The sequence below is a fragment of the Limanda limanda genome, chromosome 11 (genome assembly GCF_963576545.1).
Source record: "Limanda limanda chromosome 11, fLimLim1.1, whole genome shotgun sequence".
Taxonomy (NCBI): domain Eukaryota; kingdom Metazoa; phylum Chordata; class Actinopteri; order Pleuronectiformes; family Pleuronectidae; genus Limanda; species Limanda limanda.
The window spans coordinates 16,260,888-16,273,567 of NC_083646.1; positions in this window are offsets into that span (position 1 = coordinate 16,260,888).

Genomic DNA, 12,680 nt, shown 5'->3' on the forward strand with positions numbered 1-12,680 from the left:
CTCCATATGTCAGGGACATCCTAACTTGGTGAGATTCCTCAACCGGAGCTTATATCGCGTTATGCAACCCCCCCCCCCCCCCCCCAGCCAACCCCAGTAGGACATTTAGGGTCCCTGCAGCAAATGACTTTGTCAATAAAGAAAGAAACCCCCTACCCCCGTTGGCTTCACTTCCCAGCTTTGGTGTTAGAAGATAAATGGTTCCCTCTGGGCTTTTAAATTCCTGTATTATTCTCCTCCAAGCAAATAAGGCTAACTGCACTACAGGGACAAAGAAACAACTTGACAGCTGTTTACAATGTGCAGATACCGCTGAGTCAACAAATGCAACCATAATAAAAGCTTATGAAATAAACTTCTGTTCTGTAATCTTCTCAACACATGGTGTGGATATCACACGTAAAAAAAGCTACCAGAGAGGAGAGGCGGCAGATTCCACTTTCCGGAGCATATACCAGAAGTGAGAGGGAAACCCCTATTTGGCAGCGAGCTCTGATTTCAATCCCAGAAATCCAGCTCCTCAACCCCTGTCCAGTAGCTGAGAGAAAAACACAGCCCGAGGGACGAACACGTGGGGGGAGCGACTGTGTCAATGCTCGGGGGGGACACCGTTGGAGTGGCTCGCAGCACAGATATGGAGCAGACCCCTCAGAGATGGGGGTCTGTTAAGGTCATGATCATTGACGCTGAAAACTGTTAAAAACTCTTCACAAAGAGCGAATATACAAAATATTACAGCAGCAAGTTTCTCAGATCATCATCCATATCTCTTTACTCCTCCCTGTGGATTTTTGAGTCAGGCCAGCACGTATCCCATCATGCCCCCCCGCGTGTCAGAGAGGGCCAGCTAGATTCACTCTGGGCTTTCTGGTGACGGCTTGAGATTTATGAGACGCTGTAAATGGAAGCAGGCAGGCGTGTTGTAAACATGCTCTTAGATACGCAGTGAGGAGCGATGACGTTCGACCGCAGTTCAGACGTTGTGGTTTGTGTTTTAGATCAACAACCTGCTCGACGTTCACCTCGACGTCTCACACGTTTAACTTCACAATTACAATCCCAAAGGTCTGTCTCTGACTATTTCTATGTGTCTGCGTGTCTTGGCTTCTTCTCTGCACTTTTACATAACTTCCTTCTTAAGTAACATAGGTCAACGTGATAATGGAACTGAACTTTAGCCGGAAGTCAAACATGCTGGGACCAGAGCAGGTCTGGACATGTCCTCTCAGTGACTCAGCTTGCTCTGTCTCTCTGTCCTTCACATCATCCCACTCCCCTCTGTCACTCTCTAGTGGTAGCAGCATTAACCCAGGTCATGACCACATGCAAATAAAGTTCAGTGACCTTTAATGCCTATTGCACAACCATTTTCTTTTAACATACTTATACTTGCACTCTACCTGCCTGAGAGCCCATACACTAATATAATATCTAATGCTGTGGAGGAAGGAATAATTAAAGCATTTACTCACAATGAAAAATCATGAATTAAACATTTTACACTAGCAAATGTGAGAAAAAAATATTTCCAGCAAGTGCTTTAAGTATAAAAGTAAAAATAAACAAACACAGAAAATGGGTTCCAATAAGTGTTATACTCTGAGATTAGTGAGAAATTAACATGGCATCTTAATGTTATAGTTGGGTGCAGTTTAACAACTGTTACTCATTTTATGTACATTTTCAGTTTAATTTACTGTTAAACAATATATTATATAAGTATCCTCTGCAAAGTAAACACAGCCTTCAGATAAAGGTACAGGAGTGAAAGGTTCAGTGTTTCTATATATGTGAAATTTAGAAGAGCAACTTTAACTGGGGCTACGTTGCAGCACTGGGCCCGAGCACAGGCATTTAAAAAAAAAAAAAATTTAATTTAAAAAAAAAAGAAAAACTTTTTTTTCTTTTTTCTATTTTTTTTTCTTTTTATAAACAGTGGAAGCAGCATGTGGAGATTAAACACATCAACAAACTAGATATCTTCCAAATAAGTCAGGCTTGAACACAGTGCAGCATCAAGAAATAAACAGTGATCTGCTGCCAGCCGAGCCTTGATATGATAAAATGTCTGCAACCAAAGCATTTTTCAGTTGATTGATTGAGGCCATATCAAACAGTCGGCTTGATAACAGCTGCTGTGATAAGGTCTGACCCACTGGTACCTTGGTACACTAATCCAGCTCCATGTCACATATTCAGGTTTCCATGGGGAGCTCTTTCCACTTCACTGTGCACGGCTGACGTTTTTCCACTGCAGGAACCGGGGAGAACTTGTACGTTGATGTTGCAGTTTAGCAGATATATTATATCTTGGAAAAGTGGAAATAATTTTGTCAGTCAAGGCTAAATATCAAGATCTAGACTTTTACAAGAGGGAGATATAGGGAAAGCCAGATTTGGTTGAGCACTAGAATGACTAAATGTGTGTGTATGATGTGTCTGGGATGGTGATGAGGGTTTGCACTTCAACTGTACTACCTAACTATTGTTCATGTGTATGCACAGTATGCACTTTGTTCATAATTACCTCCGCAAAGAAGGTTATGTTGTTTTTTGTTGTTTGTTATCAGGATTAGCCAAAAAACCTCCCGGACTGTTTACCATGAAATTGGGTGGAAGGATAACGAACAAGTGAGGGAAGAAGTCATCAAATTTAGTTGCAGATTCCAACATTTATTTCACTCAAAACGTTGCAAGTGTTTTTTGGCATTTTCACCAATTTCCCAGGGAATAATTCATGAATGTTGAGGAAAAGGACCAAAGACATTTAGGGGGATGATATCTATAAATGTGCATAATCTTGTTTAATTCAAGGGGACTGGTGGGCTTTGGCGGCGGTATGTGCTCTACTAAGTGCTATCCAGTTTGCATTGTTTTTTTTGTTAGGATTACGCAAACATTTTGGAGTGGATCCAGTTTAACAGACAGATTGAGGATTTTGTCTTCACCTTCTTTAACATGGTGGGATAGGGTGTAAGCCTTGGTGGAGCCATCTGCTCTCTGATCATCCATCTAGTTTTTATCATAGAATAGAAGGTTGAAGATTGGAATGATCTGGTTTGATATTTATTGTGTGTGTGTATGTGGGTGATTCGATGTATGGGCCCTCAGGTCCCTTTAGCTTGATGCTCCCAAAGTTCCTTGAAACACCCATGTGTATAGAAAGCTGTTTACAGTCAAATCTGTACTGTATATTACACCTATTGACACATCTAATGCACTAACCCGAAAATAGCACTGGCGTAATCCATCATAAGCTTTATGTACAGAAAGACTCAAGTACCCAGATAATCAAATCCACCCCTGTTACACCCAGAGGAATTCACAGAAAAGCACTTTGTAAACATATGGTTAAGTACAGACCAAACTCCACACACACCCATATATATACAAACACACATTGCAGTGTTTCCCCTACCATTCTATTAGGGGGGTGCTGGAAGGTCAAGTTAATTATTTATTTTATTTTTTATTTTTTAATATGGCGCCAGATTTCTACATAAATCATTTTAAGGTTACATTAACTATAAAACAGGTCTATAGTTTGCATTTCTGTCTCGACATGGTCGAGCGGTTAGAGTTCTCCTCTGCTCTCTGTATCGCGCACGGCGGAGTTCCATCCAGATGCGCGCACACACAGACACGTGCGGACACACAGGTGAGCAACCTCCCACCAGCGGACAGAGAGCATCCATCTGAAAACATGTCGCATGAACCACCTGAGAAGCAGTTAAAAATATCCACGTTTTTTAAACGCTCCCAGGTGGAGATGGCAACAGCCACTCTCCTGTGAGGAGCAGCCGGAGGAGCTCTCCTGCTCCGGGTCCGAGTTCAGAGAAGAGCCTGAGTGCTGCACGCCCTGCCCCAGACAAGAATCTGCTCAGTCACCACCGGATGACAGGTTCTGACCCAGTTTGGCCTTTCAGAGGGGAAATACTCCCCCTGGTTGTACAAGACTGAACTTGATAACTTAAGTATTACACAGGACGCCGAAGCGCCGCGCAGTTCTCCAGCGCGCAGGCGCCTGGCTGTTCTCACGGGACGCGCATTTCTCAGCGCCGGTCAGCCCGCGATTCTGCTTTCTCCTCTTGTTGTATTTAACCGCGAACGCACCTCGCCTCGCAACCTTAGCCTGAACCATTATTAACCCCGCTTCGTAACTTCCTTCTATCACTGTTTAATCTATTTTCATCGGACCATTGTTCAAAACCGGCAAATCTGACGTGAAAAGATTTTTATTATAGACGGAAGTTTCAAAACGGTAACTTAACACAAACGAGGGTTATGGCGAAGTGCTCTATTCTAACGAGTCCTGTTTGATTGCTGTGGTAACAGTGATTTCAGGTGGTAGTGTTAGGAATTTCAAACTTTTAACTATAGGTTGTGTCTGAAAGAACTCTTAACAATAAAGATAGAAGTAGTTTTAGCTATATATTAGGCAATCATACAAATGATTTTAATAATAACCTTTCCTTCCTAGGGTTTAATCTACAAATTAAGAATTAATGTTTCACTAGTTCTCATTTCTATTAAAGTGTTATTCCATCAGATTCATTAAACTCACATAGAGTTCCAAGAGCTGTCTGATAAGTCGTCGAGGTTGGACAGAGTGACTTTGTTGATTTCATTCTGTATTTTGTTATGGTTAAGTTGGTGCAGCCAAGATGGCTGGACCAAGACACTTTCTACTCAAGGCTGAATTACGAGACAACATCAGACTGTCAGGGTAGATAGAGTTGCCCTAGCAACCGGTAGAGTAGCGTAGGTGCATGACGGAGAGCTGCTCGCTGTCACTTCCTGGATTCGGTGACAAGAGGTGTGGGACTGCGGCTGGACCAATAAGGGAGATCCAAAGTGATTTGCGGTGACTCCCCTCCAAATATTCATAACCAATCACATCAATTCTACTGTTATAACTATACACGGCCCCTGCTGTTCGGGGCCATTTTCATCTTCCTACTGCTAACTTAATTAGCATAGGCTGTGATAATTGTCCATAGCTATGAATAACTTTTCATTGTATCTTTAAATAAAACATTTGATTGAACCAAAATCTTGGATCGGCTTCTCTCATTATATAGGATAAAAAAACACGCCTTAACAGATGGTGACCCCGACGTGATCCTATGAGAGTTTTTGACCGACTTTTTTCCTAAGGAAGATTTGGACCAGACAGCAGGCCTCAAAGTCTAAGCTGCTCCGATCGATTCTTCGCATTCTCATTGGACGTCCAAACAAAAAGGTACGCAGAAACCAGTTAAAACAAATTCTGTATTACTTAGATAGTCACTGTTATAGATATGAAAATGCGGAGAGGAGATAGGAGGTAAAATTTATAAATAAAGTTCTGTGTGTTTTGAGATACAATGAAAAAGTGATAAGAAACCATAGGAAATAAGAATTAAATAGAGGAACAATGAAAAAGTGATGTAAGAAACCATAGGAAATAAGAGTAAAATAGAGGGACAATGAAAAAGTGATGTAAGAAACCATAGGAAATAAGAGTAAAATAGAGGGACAATGAAAAAGTGATGAGAATGGAATAGAAGTCCCAGATCTTGGCGCATATACCGTAAACTGACGATTTAAACAACAGTTTGCAAATAGTGCAACCTAAACTTTTTAGGGTGTGGTTTTAGAGGAAGGTGGCCGGCCTGCACTAGGAAAGTGAGGGACCGAACTGCCAAACACACCGTTGTTTAATCGGACCTAAAGATAGAGATTCAGGTAGCAGGGTTGCAGTGGAATCTGGAGGCGGAGTGCCGGTTCTGACGGGAACAGGTGCTTATCGGGCCAGATACACTGTAGAAGCGAGCCTGAAGCAAATATTAAAAAGGGATCCGTGAAGATAATGTGAGCTGAACGCGCAGCGCTGTTATGACGAGACCAGACGCTTAACTGAAACCAGACACAGCTTTTGGAGCGACCCTTGGATTAGAGATAAAACGGCTGTGAAGATGTTGTAATTCTGTACGTGGCATCTGCTCTGACGGGACTGTGCTTAACTAACCAGATGCAACATTTGATCAAGCTTAAAATTCGCCGTGCGACACAAGTAATCATATATGATAAGTCTGCCCCAGCATCAGTACTGACGAGACTGGAGCTGGGACCACAGACTTTACCGTTGCATGTGTCAAGCCTAAACATTTAAAGACGCCGAGATCATAAAATATTATTATATGTGAGTTGAGTGTTTTGTCCTAATAAAGTATTTTATGTAAAGAAGCTATACGTGACACAGCACTGAGGCTGAAACAAGGGAGTTTCCCTTTTTCCTGCTATCTCTCTCTTCCCCCCCCCCCCCCCCTCTTTCTGTGTATATAAATTTAAAAAAAACTTGGCTTGCTTATTGAATCTGGCTTAGTTTTGTAAAAACAATTGGGTTGTGTATTTCACTTTTAGAAATCAGAGACTATTTAAGATTTCCAGAAACCGTAGAGGTTTAATTAAAATGTGGGTTTGTCTGATTCAGAGGTAGAAGGGCAATTATTAATCGGTGCTGCCTGGAATCCCCAAAATACACACCATCGTTTCAATTGGACACAAATAACGGAAGGATGTTACGAATAAGGATTTGAAAGAGGAAATTACTTAAATAAAAATTATTATACTACTATTGATTATATAAAATAGAGAGGATGTGAAGTAGCTGATTATGAATGGAAGTGTGTGGCTGTTGGACTGAGTGACTGGTAGAAAACGTTGGGGCGCGGCCCTTCGTATCTCAAAAGAGGGAATGCGGTCTCTGCCTGAAATTTAAAAAAAAACGTGGCAGAGCACGCTTGGCTGTGAATGTTCGTGTGCTTGTGTGCAGATAACTCCCAGTGTGTGTGGGAGTAGGAGTATTTGTGTGTGTGGAAACGAGAGGAAAAAGAGTCAAGGTCAAACGATTGACTGAGACACAGAACAAACTGACTAAGACAGAATTAACGGACTGACAGGAAAACGACTTTTTCCTAGAGAAATATATAGGAATTAGATTAGAAGTGGTATATGTCTGCCATCTGATGTATGTTGTGTTGAAAACGGAAGAGAGGAGAAAGAGTGTGTCAAAGGTCACAGGATTGAGAGAAACAGAGGCAGAGATTTACCCTGTACTTGGTAGATGACAAGGGTATTGAGGGAGAGGAAGCTATTGGGGAAGGCCAGAAACCTTAAAGCTTACATCTGGCGTTAAGATCACAAGGAGGCTTGGTGTTTGTGTTTATTTGTTTGTTTGTTTGTGTCACGACCCGGCTCATGGTCGGACAAATAAAAGGAACTGCGCAGGTAAAAGTAACAAAAGGATAATTTATTTCCCTAACACAAGGGACCAAAATGACGGCAAAGCAAACCAAGAGAACACAATAGAAAACGAGGGGCTGCGGCGGAGCGGCACACCGCTCTCCCTCCGGAGCCAGGCGATGTCAGGAAGAGACTGAGGCAGGAGGAAGGACCAGCTTAACACAGGTTTGGGAATTGGCCACGCCCACCAGCTCATCACCTGCAGCTTGACAAAGCAGAGGCCACCATACACGCATACACACATCCACAGGCAGGAGGCCGTCACACCCCCCTCCCTGAAAAACGGGGCCCAACCTCGAACTCGACAATGGCTCCCTCATTATTAAACCAAAACCAATTTTTTTTTTTTTTTTTTTTTTTTTACTTTGCACATATATAGGCTACACATTCTACCTACTATAAAGTTTATTTTCTTCACAAATATATACATTCTACTTACTTTGAAGTTTTACTTTTTTTTTTTTTTTTTTACACGTATAGAGTTTACGATGTTTAAGGCACACACACAAGGGCACACACATCCGAGGACAGGAACACCAGCTGCTGTTGAGAACCACACAGCTCACTACGCGCATCTTCCACACCCCCACCTCAGCAACCTGGTACCAGTGGGAAGCAATTTAAGAGGGAAGGATGACAGAAGAGGGAACAGGAGCGCAACAGGACAACATCATAACAGCAATAAAGTCTTAGCTCAAACCTCAATCCTGAGGAACGCAAACAGTGCGTCGGCTACGACGTTTTCCGCACCCTTTATGTGTCTAATATCAAGCCAATGTGACTGTAGAAATAACGACCAACGTATCAGACGCTGGTTAGGACATTGCAGCGAGTTCAAAAACAAAAGTGGGTTGTGGTCAGTGTACACCACTACGGGTACCGCTCCAGAGCCCAAGTACACTTCAAAGTTTCTCAGAGCCCAAACTAAGGCCAGTGCCTCCTTTTCAATCGTTGAATAGTTCAATTGATATGAGTTAAATTTCTTGGAAAAGAAACAAACTGGTTTTTCCAAACCCAACTCATCGGCTTGCAACAAAACGCCACCTACTCCGATGTGACTAGCGTCGACTTGAAGCGCAAAAGGTCGGTCAAACCTCGGAGCGGCCAGGACCGGTGCTTCACACAGCAGAGACTTTATCCTCTCAAACGCCTGCTGACAGAGAGGAGACCACACAAATGGGACACGCATTTTAAGTAGATCAGTTAATGGTGCAACGACTTCTGAGAAATTACGGCAAAACCCCCTGTAATACCCCACCAAACCCAGGAACCTCATCAGTTCCTTCTTAGTAGTGGGCGGAGGATAGAACTGGACAGCTCTTATTTTCTCTGCAACGGGACGGACTTTACCCTGACCCACAACCCGGCCCAGGTACGTCACCGTGGCCCGTGCAAATTCGCACTTGGCGAGGTTGATGGTCAGGCGCGCCTCAGCCAAGCGCAGGAACAACGCACGGACACGCTCCACATGAGACGGCCACGAGTCTGAAACCACCACCACGTCGTCCAAATACACAGTGCACCCCTCTAAGTCCCCCAAGACTCTGGTCATGAGCCTCTGGAACGTGGCAGGAGCGTTTCTTAAACCAAAAGGCATAACATTATACGAGAAGAGACCATTTGGTGTAATAAATGCAGACAGGTCACGTGCACGCTCGGACAGCGGAACCTGCCAATATCCTTTCAACAGGTCAAATTTACTCACAAATGCGGCGTGGCCCACTTGGTCAACGCAATCCTCCATACGAGGCAGCGGGAAAGAATCTGGTTTCGTTACAGCATTTAGCTTGCGAAAATCAGTGCAGAACCTGAATGTTTTGTCTGGCTTCGGCACTAAAATGCAGGGAGATGCCCAACTGGAAAAGGAGGGAACAGCAATACAATTATCCAACATATACTTCACTTCCGCATCAAGGGACACACGTTTTTCAGGACTAACGCGGTAAAACCTTTGGCGAATTGGGAGTGCATCACCTACATCTATATCAAGTTCAATTACATTTGTTTGAGTAGGAGTGTCACCAAACAGAGATTGGAAGGAACTTATCACTTCAACTAGGTCGGCTTGTTGTGACTCAGACAGATGGCCCAACAGAAGATGTAATTTGTTCAAGGACTCAGAGTTTTTTAAACGACCTTGCTGCACCCCAGCATCAGCGTCGGGCAGACCATCCTCCACCCCGGCAGGCACCGACTGTGGAGGGTAAACCACAGACACTCTACTCACAGAACACACAGGCCGCGCAGGCACAGAGGAGGTGGAGACAGCTTCACCTGGAGGGACACGTTCATAGTAAGGTTTCAATAAGTTGACATGACACATCTGGACACTCCGTCTACGATCAGGCGTAGCAATGATGTAGTTATGTTCAGACGTTTTTTTCTTTATTTCATAAGGACCTCCATACTTCGCCTGAAATGGAGAAGTAATGATGGGAAGTAACGCCAAGACCCGGTCCCCCTCACTGAACACACGCTTCTCAGCCCTCCGGTCATACAGTGTCTTCATCTTACTCTGTGCAGTACCCAAGTTTTTCTTTGCCAATACCCCTGCAGCATACAACCTATGACGGAACCCATTTACATAATCAAGTACATTTTCTGGTGGAGCAGCATCCTTCCATTGCTCGCACAAAAGATCCAGAGGGCCGCGCACAGTGTGCCCAAACACCAAATCGTTGGGACTGAACCCTGTGCTCTCTTGGGACACCTCCCTCGCCGCTAACAGTAACCAGGGCAACCCCTCCTCCCAGTCTCCGTCCAGTTTCACACAATATGTACGTAACATGGACTTCAGAGACTGGTGAAAACGCTCCAGGGCCCCCTGACTCTGAGCGTGATATGCCGATGCTTTATTGTGTTTAACCCCCAACTGTTTCAAAACTTGTGAAAACAGGTGAGAGGTGAAGTTTGATCCGCGGTCAGTTTGAATCACCTTCGGGATACCGAATATAGCAATGAACTGTGTCAGGGCGCGCACCACAGAACGCGCTGTGATCGTGCGTAAAGGATACGCTGCCGGATAACGGGTGGTTTGACACATGACAGTAAGCAAATAAACAGCACCCGACTTGGAACGTGGCAACGGACCCACACAGTCTATAATAAGGTGTTCAAATGGCTGACCCACAGCCGGAATCGGAAACAGAGGAGCTGGTTTAATCACCTGATTTGGCTTCCCCGCAAGTTGACAGGTATGACAGGTTTTCACATACTCAGACACATCCCTTTTTAATTTAGGCCAAAAAAAATGTTTCAGCACTCGGTTGTATGTTTTTCTCACCCCCCAGTGACCCGAGTCATCATGGGCCCGGCGAAGCACCGTCTCCCGGAGCTTCGAAGGCAGGACAATCTGGAGGACGGGATCCCCTACAAAATCGTCCCCGTGAGGCACTCATTTTCTCATGAGCAATCCCTTCAACAGAAAGTAACAGTGAGAGTCGTTCTTTACCTCCGACGCAGGCAACACCATGTCAAACAGTCCCTTCAGGGACGCGTCGGCTCGCTGTTCACTCTCCAACTCTTCCTGCGTAACTGAAAGGGAAACATCAGACAGGGAGAAACACCACCCATCTACTGCCTCACCATCACCCACGCCACACTCAGGCGGCTCTGGTGGAGAATGTTGGGACATACACCGCGTCACCGCACACGCTGTGAACACTTCGGGGAAACTTATTTCATCCTCATCAGGCTGCTTCCTCACCAGGGGAACTGAGGAAACCACTGGAGACGGGGCCACATCACCCCACACACGCTCACCTGCAGCACCGTTACCCAGGATCAGAGCGACCCCCTCAACAGGCAGCGCCGGCCTCACACCCACAGCTATCTCGCCCTGGAAGAGATCAGAGTGTAATGTGATTTTGTGCAGAGAGACTTGCAAAACATTCATTTCCATACCTACAACAGGCACCCAACAACCTGTGTGAGTCTCAGCGGAAAAAGGCAGCACAGAAGCCTGAATGAAGGAATCAAAGGCCGCTGTGTCGCGCAGTATTTTAACTGGCACCTTCAACCTGCCCCCCACCAGAGAAACATGGCCACCAGAAATGAACGGCAGAAAAGACGCCAACCCCACAGACACGGATTCACCCCGAGCTGGCACACCCACCTCACTCACCGCTGGTGCGCGAGGCAACGAGACAGCGCAGCAAGCACCTTTTGGCTGCGCCATGGGACCCCCCTGGGGAACCCTGGGTTTAAGTGCGTAACAATCAGCTCTGAAATGACCTCTTTTATGACAATAACTGCAGGTTTTTTCAAAACCCCTCGAGTTACGTTCCCTGGCGTCGGATTTACCTGAACGACCAACATAACTCCCCAGAGCTGCCTCAGCACGCTCTGCAAACGGTCCACCACGGCTGCCACTATGCGCGCGCCACTCACCAAAAGAGCGTTTATGCGTCAACACATAGTCATCTGCCACTGAAGCAGCTTCAGACACACGTCTTACCTTGAGATCGTTAATGTGTTGTGCAATGTTTTCAGGTATGGAATTTTTGAACTGCTCCAACACAATTAACTCGGACAAATCCTCAAACGTCTCCACTTTTAACGCGGCACACCAACGCGCAAAATGACCCGCCAGGTCACGAGCAAACTCGAGGTGCGTCTGCTTCTCCACTCTCTTCCATGAACGAAAGCGCTGACGATAAGCCTCCGGCACGAGCTCGTACACTTTCAATACGGCAGACTTTACACACTCATAATCTTGGCCATCAGCCACCGACAGAGCAGAATACGCCTCCTGCGCACGGCCAGTCAGTGCGCACTGGAGCATCACCGTGCGGGCTGACTCAGGCCACTTCCGTGACTCAGCCACACGTTCAAACAAAGAAAAAAACGACTCTGGATCCCGCTCATTAAACTTCGGAAGTAACCGCAGATTGCCAAGCACATCAAAACACTCACCTCCGCCCCCGGGACGAACGGAGGAACTCTCCTGCGCTCCCGAGGCGGCTCCACCCGAAAATCCAGCCCTCAGCAACTCCAGCCGAGACTGCTCTACCGACAGCTTCGCTTGCTCCGTCTGGTAGCGGAGTTTTTCCACTGCAATCTGCTTCTCTATTTCAACTGACTTCAACGTCTTAGCATGCTCCAACTGCAACAACAGTAACTCTTTCTGCTGCTCAAACGTGAGGTCACTCGCGCTCGCAGCCAGTGGAGCCAAACTCTCCACCCTGGCCTGGGGAGGACGCGCAGCACCCGACAATATACCCAACTCGCATAATGCAGCAAACAAAACATTCTGAATTGTCGCGTCTTTCACTCTTCTATCTGGGATATCGATACGATAATGCTCCGCTATTTTAAACAATTGTTCCCGCGTGCACTTATCCAGCAACTCCTCCGACGGAGCCTGAACAAAAAACGCCACATCCGCCATACTC